Consider the following 12,748-nt stretch of genomic DNA (forward strand, 5'->3'; position numbering starts at 1 on the left):
GCTTTCAAAGACAGCGTAGCAAGTGTAGGTTCAACCGGACACGAGAATCATAATTTATAGTTCCATAGTGCCTGAACTGGTCTGGAGAGAATGTTAGAAGCTACCGATTCTCTCCACACTATCATGCATAGTGGCACAGGCAGTGGGAAGGCTCATGCTACCAAACCGCTCTGGGCGCACCACCTCCTCCCCATCAACCTCACTGGGCAGGAATCCCCAGACGGGAGGTGATTGCTATCTCCCCGTCCCCTTCACAGTACTTGCAGTATTTATGTTTTTATCCACACACCCATCCATTCAGTTATCCATGCAATCATCCACTCATACACGCACAGAACGCAATCGCAGATACACGGAGTGTATGAGTTCTACCCACTGCAGCTCGCGCGGAAGCCTCGCTTTGTCTTGATTCGAGTCACCCGCCTCGGAGCGGTAATTGCCGGGAAGTCACCTGCAGGTGCGGCCACTTCCCACACGACAGGGGTTCTGTATGGTCGGGAAGCAGGTGGAGGCGGGGACCGGGGGAAGTCCTGCTTCCCGCAGCGTTCAGGAGGCTGGTGGAGCGAGGTGGAGGGCGGCTGGAATCCCCGGGAAGGCAGCGCCCTTCTCTGTCGCGGAGGGGAGGCAGGTCCCGCCTAAGGGTGTGGCCTTGCAGAGGCGGATTATTCCCAGGTCGCAGAACCTCGCGGCTTTCGAATAGGGAAGCTCGAGTTGGGGGTCTCCAAAACGCTGAAGCGCGAAATGAGAACGCAAGCAAAACTCTCGTGGCTTTAAAAAAAATAAATATTCGTTAGTTTTCCCAAAAAGGCCACTTCCAGCGTCTGCCCGTGAATCTGAATGTCTGGCTCCTACCTGGCACTGGGCAAGACCCTAGACACCGAAAAGTTTTCTCTTATTTGCTCCTGCTGCGCCCCAAGCTTTCTCTCAACTCCAGCGAAACTGGAGAGTCACTCAGCACTGCCTAAAGGATCTCTTGAAGCTGAGGCAAAGTTATTAAGTCAGTCCAGAACTAGAAGGAGTCATCTCTTCCCTGCGCTCCTGTCCAGTCCCGCAGTCAGGGTTGGGTTTTCATGCACCTAGCGGGACTGGAAGCTGCAGCCGCCACGGTGCGTAAAGCACAGTCACATTCGGCGACAATGTAACGGCTGGTCCCCCCTTCCCCCTGCCAGAAACTCCGAGCCCTGACTTCTCTCCAGAAATACCTGCCACCTAGGGGAGGCCCTGACTTTACCCCCGCCCTCGCCCCTCCATACCCCCGCGCCGCAGCAACGCGGCAGCACCTGCACTTTCCAACCCGGTCTACCGCCCCGACACCGAGTCGTGCGCGGCGCCCGTCTCCTCCGCGCGCCGTGACTCCCTCCCTGCGCACCGATTGTACTCTCGCCACGCCGCCGCCCGGCACTGCAGCACCGCGGGGAGGGGGCGGAGACGTGGAAGAAGGAGGGGGAGGAGGACCGCAGCGTGCAACCCGGGAGCCACTTTCCCACTCCTCCTCGCCGCTGACACGCTCGAAGGAGTCACCACTCCGCGCTCTGCAGGAGAGAGTGGTAGACGGAGGCGGCCCCGGGGAGAGAGCCCGAGCGGCAGCAGCTGCGGCATTGACACCACCCAGGGCAGGCGTTCCCCGGTGCCTGGAGCGGTGAGTAAGGGGCCTTTGGCAGCAGTGGCCAGACATCCCTCCGCCGCTCGATTTCCCCTCCGAACGCGAGGGCCGGACGCTGTAGTCTGGGGAACTTTTTGCAGCATTGCTGAAGCGCAACTTTGCTCTGTCTGCCCCTGAGCAGGTGGCTGCAGGTGCCCGGGGCTGTCCAGGCGGACTTCTTGCTGAGGTGGGACGGGGAAAGTCGAGGTAGAGCTGAGGGAGTGAGCCCCCATGGGTAGGGCAGGGAATGTAGATGCACTTTATCCTGAACTGCCGTGGGTGGGCAAATGCGAGGATGCTGAAGCCGCTCCTGCCTTCTGCAGGGATCTTCACGCTCTGTTGCCTGGGCAGTTCGACGGGCTGGGGAGGCTAATTTAAAAAAAGAAGCAGCTTAGCCTCCCCAGCCCGGTGTCTGACCCCCAACCCAGCCGTGGGCTCAACTTTTAGTCGGGGATCCCTCCGCAGACATGAGGGTGGCGGGAGAGCAGAGCTAGCCGCAGTAGGCACTGCGGAGCCTAAACGAATCACTCTGGATTTTAAAACTACATATTCCACATAAATTCCCGAAGCCCCAGCCTGGTGTCTGCTCGAGAACGAGAGGGATAGAGAGCAGGGAAACCCGCGAGGCTGTGGCTGTTTGTAAATGCCTGCGCTTCACTACACAGCCGCTTTCATTCAGCAAAAAGCCGTGGAGCGCCTACTGTGCGCCAGATGGTGTGAAGCTCCGCGTGGAGAGGGACCACTATCAGTAAACAAATGCACTACCGAGATATTTCAGATGGTGATGAGGACTGTGGAGGCGATCACCTAACCCATCTGACCCTTCTTTCCCCTCCGTCTATGTTCTAGAACAGGGGAAAAAGGCTTTTCTCCAGGGTGTGACAGGGACCGCCCCGGGCTGGGCCCACGAGGACTGCAAAACATGGGGATGAATTTGACGCGCGGCAGAGGCACCCGGCTGCTGGTGCACAACCCAGCGCTTTTCTGCAGAAGTGCGGGACCTCCGGCGCGGCGCCGCGCGCGGGGGCGGAGAGGGAGGGGCTGAGTCATGGGGGTTGAGGTGCCGCCTGGACGGCGCGAGCGGGGTCGCTCACGTCACCCACTACGTGTGCGAGTGATGTAAATGCAGACCCGGGAGGGGCGGGCGAAGAAGCGGGTGGGGGCGACGGAGTCTCCGTCTGGGAGCGCGTGTGTGCGTCAAAGGCTCTGGTGATGGATGCCCCGCGGTGCGCCCGGCGCGGAGAGCGGCGACCTGGCGTGGCCGCCGGGGGCGGGCCGACTGCGGCGGGGGCGGGCGGCGGCTGAGACCCGCGAGGAAAGCCCGGCGGGGCCGGGACTGCGGGCAGGAGGGCGGCTCCGCAGTGCGCCGCAGTGCTGGAAGGGCGCCGCTGCAGCTGGCCGCTCCCGGGGTGTCCCAGGGATGGGGCGCCTTTTAAGGCGCCTCGACAGGGATGCCCTGATGGTCTCCTCTAACCCTGGACATGCTCTCTTCATATGTAGCTGACTGATAGCGCGAGAAAGTTGTTTCAGTTTCTTAGCCTCGATCTTGGAGGAGAATTTGGCATCAATCTTTTAGAGTTCACTCATTTTCAATGGCAAGTTCGGAAAGGCCTCGTGCTCGTGGTTTGCTTTCGCGTGAAAACTTCCGAATTGAAGTTTGTGACTTCAGTCCTTCACCATTCTTGAGGATGTTTTGGCAGGAGGCCTGGCCTGTAAGTGGGTCTTAAGAACGAGGCCCTCGGAGCCCGGCCTGACTAGCTTGCCCCAGCAGGGCCCGGCGAGACTAACTAGTGACGTTTGTACAACCAAAGACTCTATTTTGTGGTTCAAGGAGAATAAAGTTGACTACTTAAAAAAAAAAAAAAAGATTTACAGAGCAATGTGCTACATTTCTTGTTTTCTGAACATAAAAATACATGTTAAAAACATTTCTGCTACAACACAGTGAACCCTAATGTGAACTCTGGACTATAGTTGATAGTAAAGTTATAATAATATTTTCTATCAGTTATAACAAAAATAGCACACTAAGCCCAGGTGCTCATTAAGGTGGGATCTTTGGGAATGCTGAATTTTTGGAGGGCATGATTTTTCTATAAACCTGCAAATTCTTTAATAAAACAATTTTTTAAAAAATGGAAGTAATCCTACTGCACCCCTGGTGGAAAGTAAAACATCCAATCCACGTTCCTTTCTATTTATCAACAAAACAAAACCCCACTCTCTGAAAACCTAATGACAAAGGTTATTTTTCTACTGACTTTACTGGGTGAACCCAAATCTGCAGGACTTTATTCTCTCTGGTGAGTCTCCCACGTTTGAGAAATGTGACAAATAACTCAGACTAGCTCTTTAGAACCTTACAGAGTTGTTTGGAGACAAAAGAGTCTCACTCTTTCCAGAGGTTGGAAATACACATTTTCTATGAATGGAAAATGCTATGAAACTAAGTACCTTCAAGAAAAAAGAAAGTAATTTTATCTTTTAAACAATTCTGGAGACTTTACCTAGCACTGTTTCTTTAATGAAATTTGGTCTTCAATGTCAGCAGATGCAGACAATAGGCTTTTCCTAATAGTCTAGTATAAAATCAAATGCCATTAGCTGCTGACTGTCTGGGGAAGAAAAATTGAGCTCTGGATCACATCTGAGTGTTTTTGGTGATGTGGTAAAGCAATCAAATTTATTTTTCATGATCTACTGACAGTGGAAGTAGCTTCTCTGGTCTGAGCTGCAGACTAGCCTAAGAGCTTTTAGGTAAAAATCCTATTCATTATTAACCCTATCATGTTCCTTCTGTGTGGAAGGTGTTTCAGAGAAGAAGACATAGTTCCCACCTTCCATGAGATTTCAGCAAAAGGTGACATTGCAATTTATCATGTGCTCTTGTTCTTAGGTAAACTTCTTGATGAAATAATTCATGAATAAAAGCACATCACTTGTTACTATGCCTTCTCAACCAGCTCACTATGTTGTTATTCATGTTACTCATACAAAATGGTAGATATTTCTGATAATGATAGTGAAAAAATGCAGCTACACCGCCAAAAACCCATGATTCACCAGTGTGATTCTAAAACATAGACTGCCTGGACCAGGCAACTACTCACTGGGTCCCGCGTTGCTGAGGTTTCTGCCTCCCCATCTTCTCAGCCCATTTAAATGCAAACTCTCTTCCCTTAAACCTAGGGGAGGCGGCCCCCTCCCCAGCTCTTTGCCGCTTTGTCACAACGTTGCTAGATTGTTTCTGTGCTTTGCTTTATCAATCCTAGCAATATTGAGCAACCAGTGTAAACTGTGGACTGAGTTGAATATGCGGCTTCTTTCTTTATTTTGGACATCTGAGAATAAGAATGGGTGATGAAGCTACTATTTTAATTCCTGCTGGAAATATGTCTTAATGGAATATAAGGACACCCTTAGTTTTCACACAAACATCCCTAGCCATCAGGGATGGTTTTGGTTCTGGTTGCATATCAGTTGCCTTCCCCTGTTAGGAAGGATTGAACTAAAATGAAATAAATGGAGGACAGATTGGATGATTTGGTCCTTTCTGGTTCTAAGTCTGGCCTTCTATGAAATACACAAATATATAAACTTTGCTTGCAAATAGAAGATAAGAAGTGTTCTTGATTAATTCATGTTGAAATTTTGTAGAATCTATTAGATTTTGTATGATACCATGAAGAGTATAAATTAAACCATCTTCAAAAGACAAGACTTGAAAAATAATGATCTCAGCTTAATATAAAGCAGCTATTCAGATCAATTTAGGATGACATTTGGAATATATTCTGTTGACCACCTAATACTCAACAAGCATACTATTTCTTTTCCTTTAGTCAGTATGAAATACAAATGAGAACTATTTGGATGGGCTTTAATCTTCTCAGAGCACTTGGGCCCTCTAACAGTTTGAGAATATAGTGAGACTTATGACAAATGAGAGCAAGTGCTTTCTCTTGTAGTTTGCCATTATTTAAAAATCCTATGAACTAGACCCTTGGAATAGCCAAATAGGTTCTCAAATAGTTATGTGTTTCAGACTTTCCCAGGGAGCTTGTTCAAAGGGAGATTTCTGAGCCCCATCCTAGACATTCCAAGTTGGTGGTTCCATGGTAGGCCCCAGAATATGCTGTTCATCAAGTTCTGCAGAAGCACTAGAGTATATGGCAGGGATCCAGAGTACATGGAATTTATAAGTTATGTGGTTCTCTTTAATATTTGTTGAGCACCTGCTGGGAACCTCCGGAAAAATCACATTCTAGCTGGCAAGACAGAAGTGATGATTGACTTCTTTTGTAAGAGTCACAGGAATCTAGAGAAGTACATTGCTATTACAAGGTGGTAAAAATATGGAGACACATGGGAAAATACAAGTAATGTAACTTATGGACTATAGTTAATAACAATACTGTAATAGTCTTGCATCAATGTCAAAGAAGGTACTGTGTTAATAATAGAGGGGTATGGAAAAAATATACCAAAATATGCTTTAGACCATAGTTAGTGATAGTAGTCTGATCGTGTTCTCTCATAATCTGTAACAAATATTCCACAAAAATATAAGGTGTTGGTGGAAGGGTGTTGTGTAGGAATTCTGCATTTTATGCATGACTGTTTCTGTAAGTTCACAGCCTCTCTAGTTATATATATATATATAACTAGACTATATATATAATGCTATAGATATAGACTATATATATAGTCCTATTTACAATGGGTCCACACACACAGGAATGGATTAGCTTTAAGAATGTGCTTTTCTGGGGTACATACAACTCCAAACCACCACAGCGTGGTACCACTGGTGCGTGACCTGCACCGTCACATGCAGCCTCACATTCAGAAGGGCCCCATGCTTGGTTAAATGCTCTATTGTTGCCTCTTGAAATTCTTTGAAGCAGGGGCCCTGCATTTGCATTTTGCCCTGGGCCTGGTAAATTATGTAGCTAGTCGTGGGAACCCTGCATACTTGTCCACAGCTTGAGCATGCAGAGCATTATATTTAATCTTCATAGTGACCTTGGGCCTCTCATTACTCAGAGAACTTGTGACTTTCCCCAGTCACATGGCTTATAATTGACAGAACCAGTTTACCACATACCAAGTCCAGACTTCTGTCTATCACGTCAAGCATATCTTCCCTGATTACAACTGTCTGTCATGTCCAGAGCGTTGGATGAGCATCAGGAGCTTTTAAAGAATCATTGCCAACTCTCCCATTCTTAGGTCACTGCATTGGATCTTCCCTCCACATCACTGCCCCTGAAACATTTGGAACTTGAAGTTCTGGGTCTGTCTTTGTAGGAACACCAGGAACAGCAGTGGCTTGTTTTTTATATGTCATCTCCTCCAATACTCAAATTTTAAAATCTGCTAGTTCCTACAAGGTAAATAGTGTTCTTGGGAGACTGAGTTTTTTCTAAGAGAAATATCTGAGATGTTTTGTTCTTTTCCTTAAATTACCCAGCTGAGTCATGCAGCATGGGTGCCTCTGCAGCAGGGAAAAGCCATGCATTTTGGCAGTGGGTAAAGGTGACCCATTTTGTCATTTCAAGCTCTGACTACGCTGTTTTAAAACATATTCATTTTAATGTTTCTTTTTAGTAGTTCCAAGCATGCCATTTTTCCTTTGTTTCAATATGTGCTTGTGTGAATATGTATTTAAGAAGTGATGTTCTAATAATTCTGTGGCACCCATTCTCAGTTTTGTTCTCGCATCATTGTAATTGCAACACATGACAGCATGCTCCAATTTATGCACATAAAACACATTATTAGCTGCATTGAACACAAAGGCAATTTAAGTATAAAGATTATTGTTTTTTGAAGTATCAAATTAAATCTGTAGCCTGGGTTTCCCTGTTGGTCACATCAATGTGAAGGTAGAAATATAGACCCACAATAGCATCCACAGTCATTTCTCTGGTTTTATCCCTGTCCCAGTGTGGGAATTCTCAGCCTGCTTCAGAGATTCCTCACTATTTCCAGGAGGCCCTCAGAGGTCACCCATCCCCTGGTGCCCTGTAACAATATCTGACAGTGTTGCAGAACCTGCCTCCCACTGCTGGGAATGCCTTGACTCTAGTACTGTGAAATCTGCTGGTGTTTTTTTGTGCCCTTCTGTAGAGGACACTTCAGGTGGAACCCTGGCCTGTATTCACAATCAGTGCTCCCCTCTCATTTTAGTCACTTGTCCTAGGACTATAAGTGGTGGGTCTCAAACTGCCCTTTGCTTGGGGTGAACTTTTTCCCAGGAGATTTCTTAGTCCTTCCCTTCTAGATATTATATCCAAAGGTATCAGAATACTGTGATGAATCATCAGAATTTTGTACAGGATGTTCATTGCATCATTATTTGTAGTAGTGAAAAATTAGGGGAAAAACCTTCAATGTCCATCATTCAGAGGATGATCAGATCAATTTTGGTTCATTCAAACAGTGAAATTCTATTTAACCATTTAGAAAAGATGAAGTGGACTAAAATGGACTAATATGAAAAAAAATTTAAGATGTGTTAAGTGTAAATAAAGTAAGTTATTAACCAGAATAAGTGATATGTTTCTATTTTTTAAAATGTCATGTTTCATCTAAAGGTCTGGAAGGATAAACACTTAAATTCATGTGTTTTCAGGGTAAGATGGAAGCATCTGACACTTTTTTACTTTATTGTTTTCTGAATTGTTGAAGTTTTCAACAACATGTAATGCTTTTGTAATTAAGACATCAGTAAAGGTAATAACATTTAATTTAGTGATGCCCCTGTGGTGCTAGTTCTTAAATATGTGTAAATGCCTTAATGGTTAAAAAGCAGCACCTGTTTTTCTTATTGACACTTTTCTAGTCCGTTATATGCTAAGATAATCTACATTGTGAGAATGTAAATTATTTTGGTACTTAAGAAAGCTATTTTCATTTTGAGTGAAAAAAGAAACATACCTCTAAACATTCAGTAAAAGGCCCTTGGGCTAGGACTGCTCATAGCTGACTTAGGTTTTTAAAGCTGAGGACCTGTCCTCCCCACCAACCCTCAGTAGATCTTGTGTGTCCAACAGCTGTCAAAAGCCTATATTAATACTCTGAATAGTTTGCTTTTAGGGACATTTTTCATTCTATGATGACAGTGTACTTGATGGGACTGGAAATGGGTGATTTTTTATCATCTCTCCCATGGGAGGGAAGGGTCTGAAATGTCCTCCTTCCTGTCCATCCCCCAGTTCCTCTCCCCTCACCTGAACATACCCACATTCATCTGCGGAAAAGGCTACTGCCTGTCCTCCAAGCAGCGGTTTAAAAGTCACTCGTCATGAACCTCCACAGCAGAACCGGGGCTGCCTTTCCCGGACTCTCGGAGCCCCTTTGCAGCCACCCCGTTGGACCGCTTCTCTCCCTGTATTGGCGTGACTGCTTTGCATGTTTTCCTGCTAGATTCTAAGTTGTTTGAACCCCGAGGGAAGGAGCCAAGTCACTGAGGTCCTCACTGGACATAGGCTGAAATATTTTTAAGCCTTTTAAAAAAAATTTAATCAAAACATAATATACAGAGAGGAAAGTGATATGGAAAAGGTTTAGGGGAATTGAGTTTCAAAAACCAAACACATCTCTTCAACCAGAACCCAGATCATGACACAGAATATTTCCTGTACCTTAGAAAACTCTGTTGTATTCCCCTTCCAGTTCTTAACCACCTTCCACTCTCCTGACTTCAGGCCTCTGGAGGTACCTAATAAGTTTGCTTCCCATTTATTTACTCCAGCGCCCGTTTTCCCATGCCCTTGGTCTGGGAAGGTGCTTGACGAGCCTTTGCACTGCCTGCACATGTGAAAACGCTATGACTATTCCTGGGGGCTCTCACAAAATCCCTTTAACAGTTCTGTAGGTACAGACCCTTATTCTTCTACACTTTCGAACTTGAACCCATTCTAGGAGGTTAGAAAGCAATAAACTGCTTTCTAGTCTTTCCAAGTTCTTCCTCTGTTAGCTGGCTTCTGGGCCCAGTGGTCTGGATAATACGCAGTCCATGCATCCCTCTCTGTGTTCTAGAATTCTGAATTCTTATCCTCAGACCCAGAGAATTCACTGGAGAACCGTAGGCATCCATCACATTATTTTGCTCCTTGTGGACTTGTTTCTAATTAACTGCCATTTGGTATAAGCTACTGTCAGAAACAGTCATAAGGAACTTTCTGTATTTATGCTAAGGATGTCCTATTCTTTGGGATCTATGCTAGAAATGTCTTTGAGGTTTTAGTACTATGAAAAACTGTGACTGAGCACTGATTTGTTTCGTTAATTAGATTTATCGAGGTGTATTTCTCCTAAGTAAAAGTCATAGATCATAAGTGTGTAGTTATAAATGCAAAGATGACAAATGTATACTTCTTTGTAACCAATAGAATATTTCCATTACCTAAGAAAGTTCTCTGAGCCCCTTTCCAGTAGTTTCTCCTACCCCAGATATACTGCTCTGATTTCTATCACCAAAGATTAGTTTTACCTATTCTTGAAATTCATGTAAAGCAGGGGTTCTTAACCTTTTTTGTTCTATGCCCCTTTGCCAGTCAGGTGAAAACCACAGACCCCTTTTCAGAACGTAGTGACAGATAGTTTTATGACATTCAACATTGACGTAGCTTTAAATTAAATTTTAGGATTATTAAAAATTATGTTTTACAACTGTGCCATAATTTCAATATCTGATAACCTAACACGGTTTAATATCTGTTCAAATGGTCATTTCGGCAAACATTTAGAAATTCGAGTTTTCCCACAGTGTCATAAAACCGTCACCACCATCCTTACTAACCTTTTTGCAGGGAGTTATCCACTGCACTCAGAACACAATACATCAAAATGAAAATCATACTAAGTCCACACTCTACTGTATATTATTTAATAAATATATATCACACCCACACCAACACGTCCCCACAGAATAATGTTTTTGTGAATTTTCAGTTCAAGTTCACGGACCCCCTGAAATCTTTCCACGGACCCCCTGGTTAAGAGTCCCTGATATAAAGGGACTCATACAAACTGTACACTTCTGTCCACTCTCTTTCATTCAATGTAATATTTTTTAAAAGATCCTATGTATGTGTATCAAGAGACCATTTTTTAAATTGCTGAATGATATTCCATTATATAAATATTCCACAATTGGTTTTTCTGTTCACCTTTTTCTAGAGATGTGAGTTGTTTCTAGTTTAGGGTTATTATTAATAAGGCATTTATGAGCATTCTGCTTAAATCCTTTTTTCAGAATATGTGTTTTTATTACTCTTAGGTCAATATCTGGGAGTAGACTGTTAGGAGATTATTAACTTTTAAGAAACTGTCAAACTCTTTCCCAAAATAGTCTTTTTTTTTAAAATCCCGCCCTCTCACCCCCCCCCCCCAGTTGTCTGTACTCCGTGTCCATTTGCGTGTGTTCTTCTGTGACCACTTCTATCCTTATCAGGGGCACCGGGAATGTGTATTTCTTTTTGTTGCATTATCTTGTGTCAGCTCTCCATGTGTATGCGGTGCCATTCTTGGGCAAGCTGCACTTTCTTTCATGCTGTGCAGTTCTCCTTACGGGGCGCACTCCTTGCGCGTGGGGCTCCCCTACGCAGGGACACCCCTGTGTGGCACAGCACCCCTTGGGTGCATCAGCGCTGCACATGAGCCAGCTCCACACAGGTCAAGGAGGCCCGGGGTTTGAACCACAGACCTCCCATGTGGTGGGCAGACGCCCTGTCCATTGGGCCAAGCCTGCTCCCCAAAGTAGTCTTGTTTTACACTCCCACCAGCAACGTATGAGAGTTCCACTTGCTCTGTGTCATCTGCAACAACTGGTGTTGTCAGTCAGAGCTTTTAATTTACATTTTCCTGGTGACTAAAATTGCTGGGCACCTATTCATGTGCTTATATATCACTCATACATCTTCTTTTATGTAGTTTGGTTTTGCCCACTTTAAGAAAATTGGATTGTTTTATATATTCTGGATACAAGTACCTTGTCAAATATATGAATTTTAAACATTTTCTTCCAGTCAGTGGTTTGCTTTTCATTTTCTTAATGGTGTCTTTTGATGTGTTACAGTTTTTACTTTTGATGAAGTCCTCTTTACCAAGTTTTTCTTTTATGGTTAGTGGGTTTTTTTTTGCATATTCTTTAAGAAATTTTTGCTAAACTCAGGATCAGTAAGACTTTCTTTTGTACTTTCTTTTAGAAGTTTTATGGTTTTAGCCCTAACATTTATACTTACAGTTCACTTCAAATTAATGTTTGTATTTGGTATGAGGTTGGGGTAGAAGTTCATTTTTTTTCCATATGGTTATCCTCTTGTATTAGCACTGAGTGTTGAAAAGACTGCTTTTTCCACTTACTTGCTTTGGCACCTTTGTTGAAAATCATTAACTCTATATGTGTGAATCTAATTTTATACATCCTACTGATCTTTTTGTTTAACCTTTTACTAATTCCACTTTGTTTTATACTTAGGTAGCTTTACTATAAATCTTCAAACCAGGAACCATATATCATCCAACTTTGTACTTATTTATCCAAGATTTGTCAGGCTAGTCTAGGTCCTTGGCAAGTCCATATAATTTTAGAATCAGCTTGACAATTCCTATAAATAAGTCACCTGTAATTTGATTGGGATTGCAGTGACTCTATGGATCATCTTAACAATATTGAGTCTTCCTGTCCATGAACTTGGTATAACTATTTATTTAGGTTTTCTTTTAGTTCACTGAGCAGTGTTTGTAGCTTTTATTGTAGAAGTCTTGCATATCTTTGTTAAATTTATTCCTAAATATTTTGTGGTTTTAATGCTATATTTTTTAAGATTTATCCATTTATTTCTCTCCCCTTCCACCCCCCCACCCCCACCCCGTTGTCTATTCTGTGTCCACCCGCCACGCCCTATCTTTTGCCCGCTTCTGTTGTTGTCAGCGGCACCGGAATCTTGTTGCGTCATATTGTGTCAGCTCTCCGTGGGGGTGGTGCCATTCCCGGGCAGGCTGCACTCTCCTTCGGGCTGGGCGCACTCCTCGCGCATGGGGCTCCTCCACACAGGGGACACCCCCACGCGGCAAGGCACTCCTTGCCCGCAT

The 12,748-nt window shown here is 44.6% G+C and overlaps 1 protein-coding gene across 1 annotated transcript in view; it reads left to right on the plus strand.

Annotated features, from left to right (window-relative positions):
* The first annotated feature begins 1,315 nt into the window (after nt 1-1,315).
* Nucleotides 1,316-12,748, plus strand: part of SV2C (synaptic vesicle glycoprotein 2C) — a 300,901-nt gene continuing 289,468 nt past the window's right edge. The window contains exon 1 of the mRNA XM_058275057.2: nt 1,316-1,639. The gene's annotated coding sequence lies outside the window, so the exon portion shown is untranslated. The remainder of the gene's footprint in view (nt 1,640-12,748) is intronic.

Source organism: Dasypus novemcinctus, chromosome 2 (genome assembly GCF_030445035.2).
Source record: "Dasypus novemcinctus isolate mDasNov1 chromosome 2, mDasNov1.1.hap2, whole genome shotgun sequence".
Taxonomy (NCBI): domain Eukaryota; kingdom Metazoa; phylum Chordata; class Mammalia; order Cingulata; family Dasypodidae; genus Dasypus; species Dasypus novemcinctus.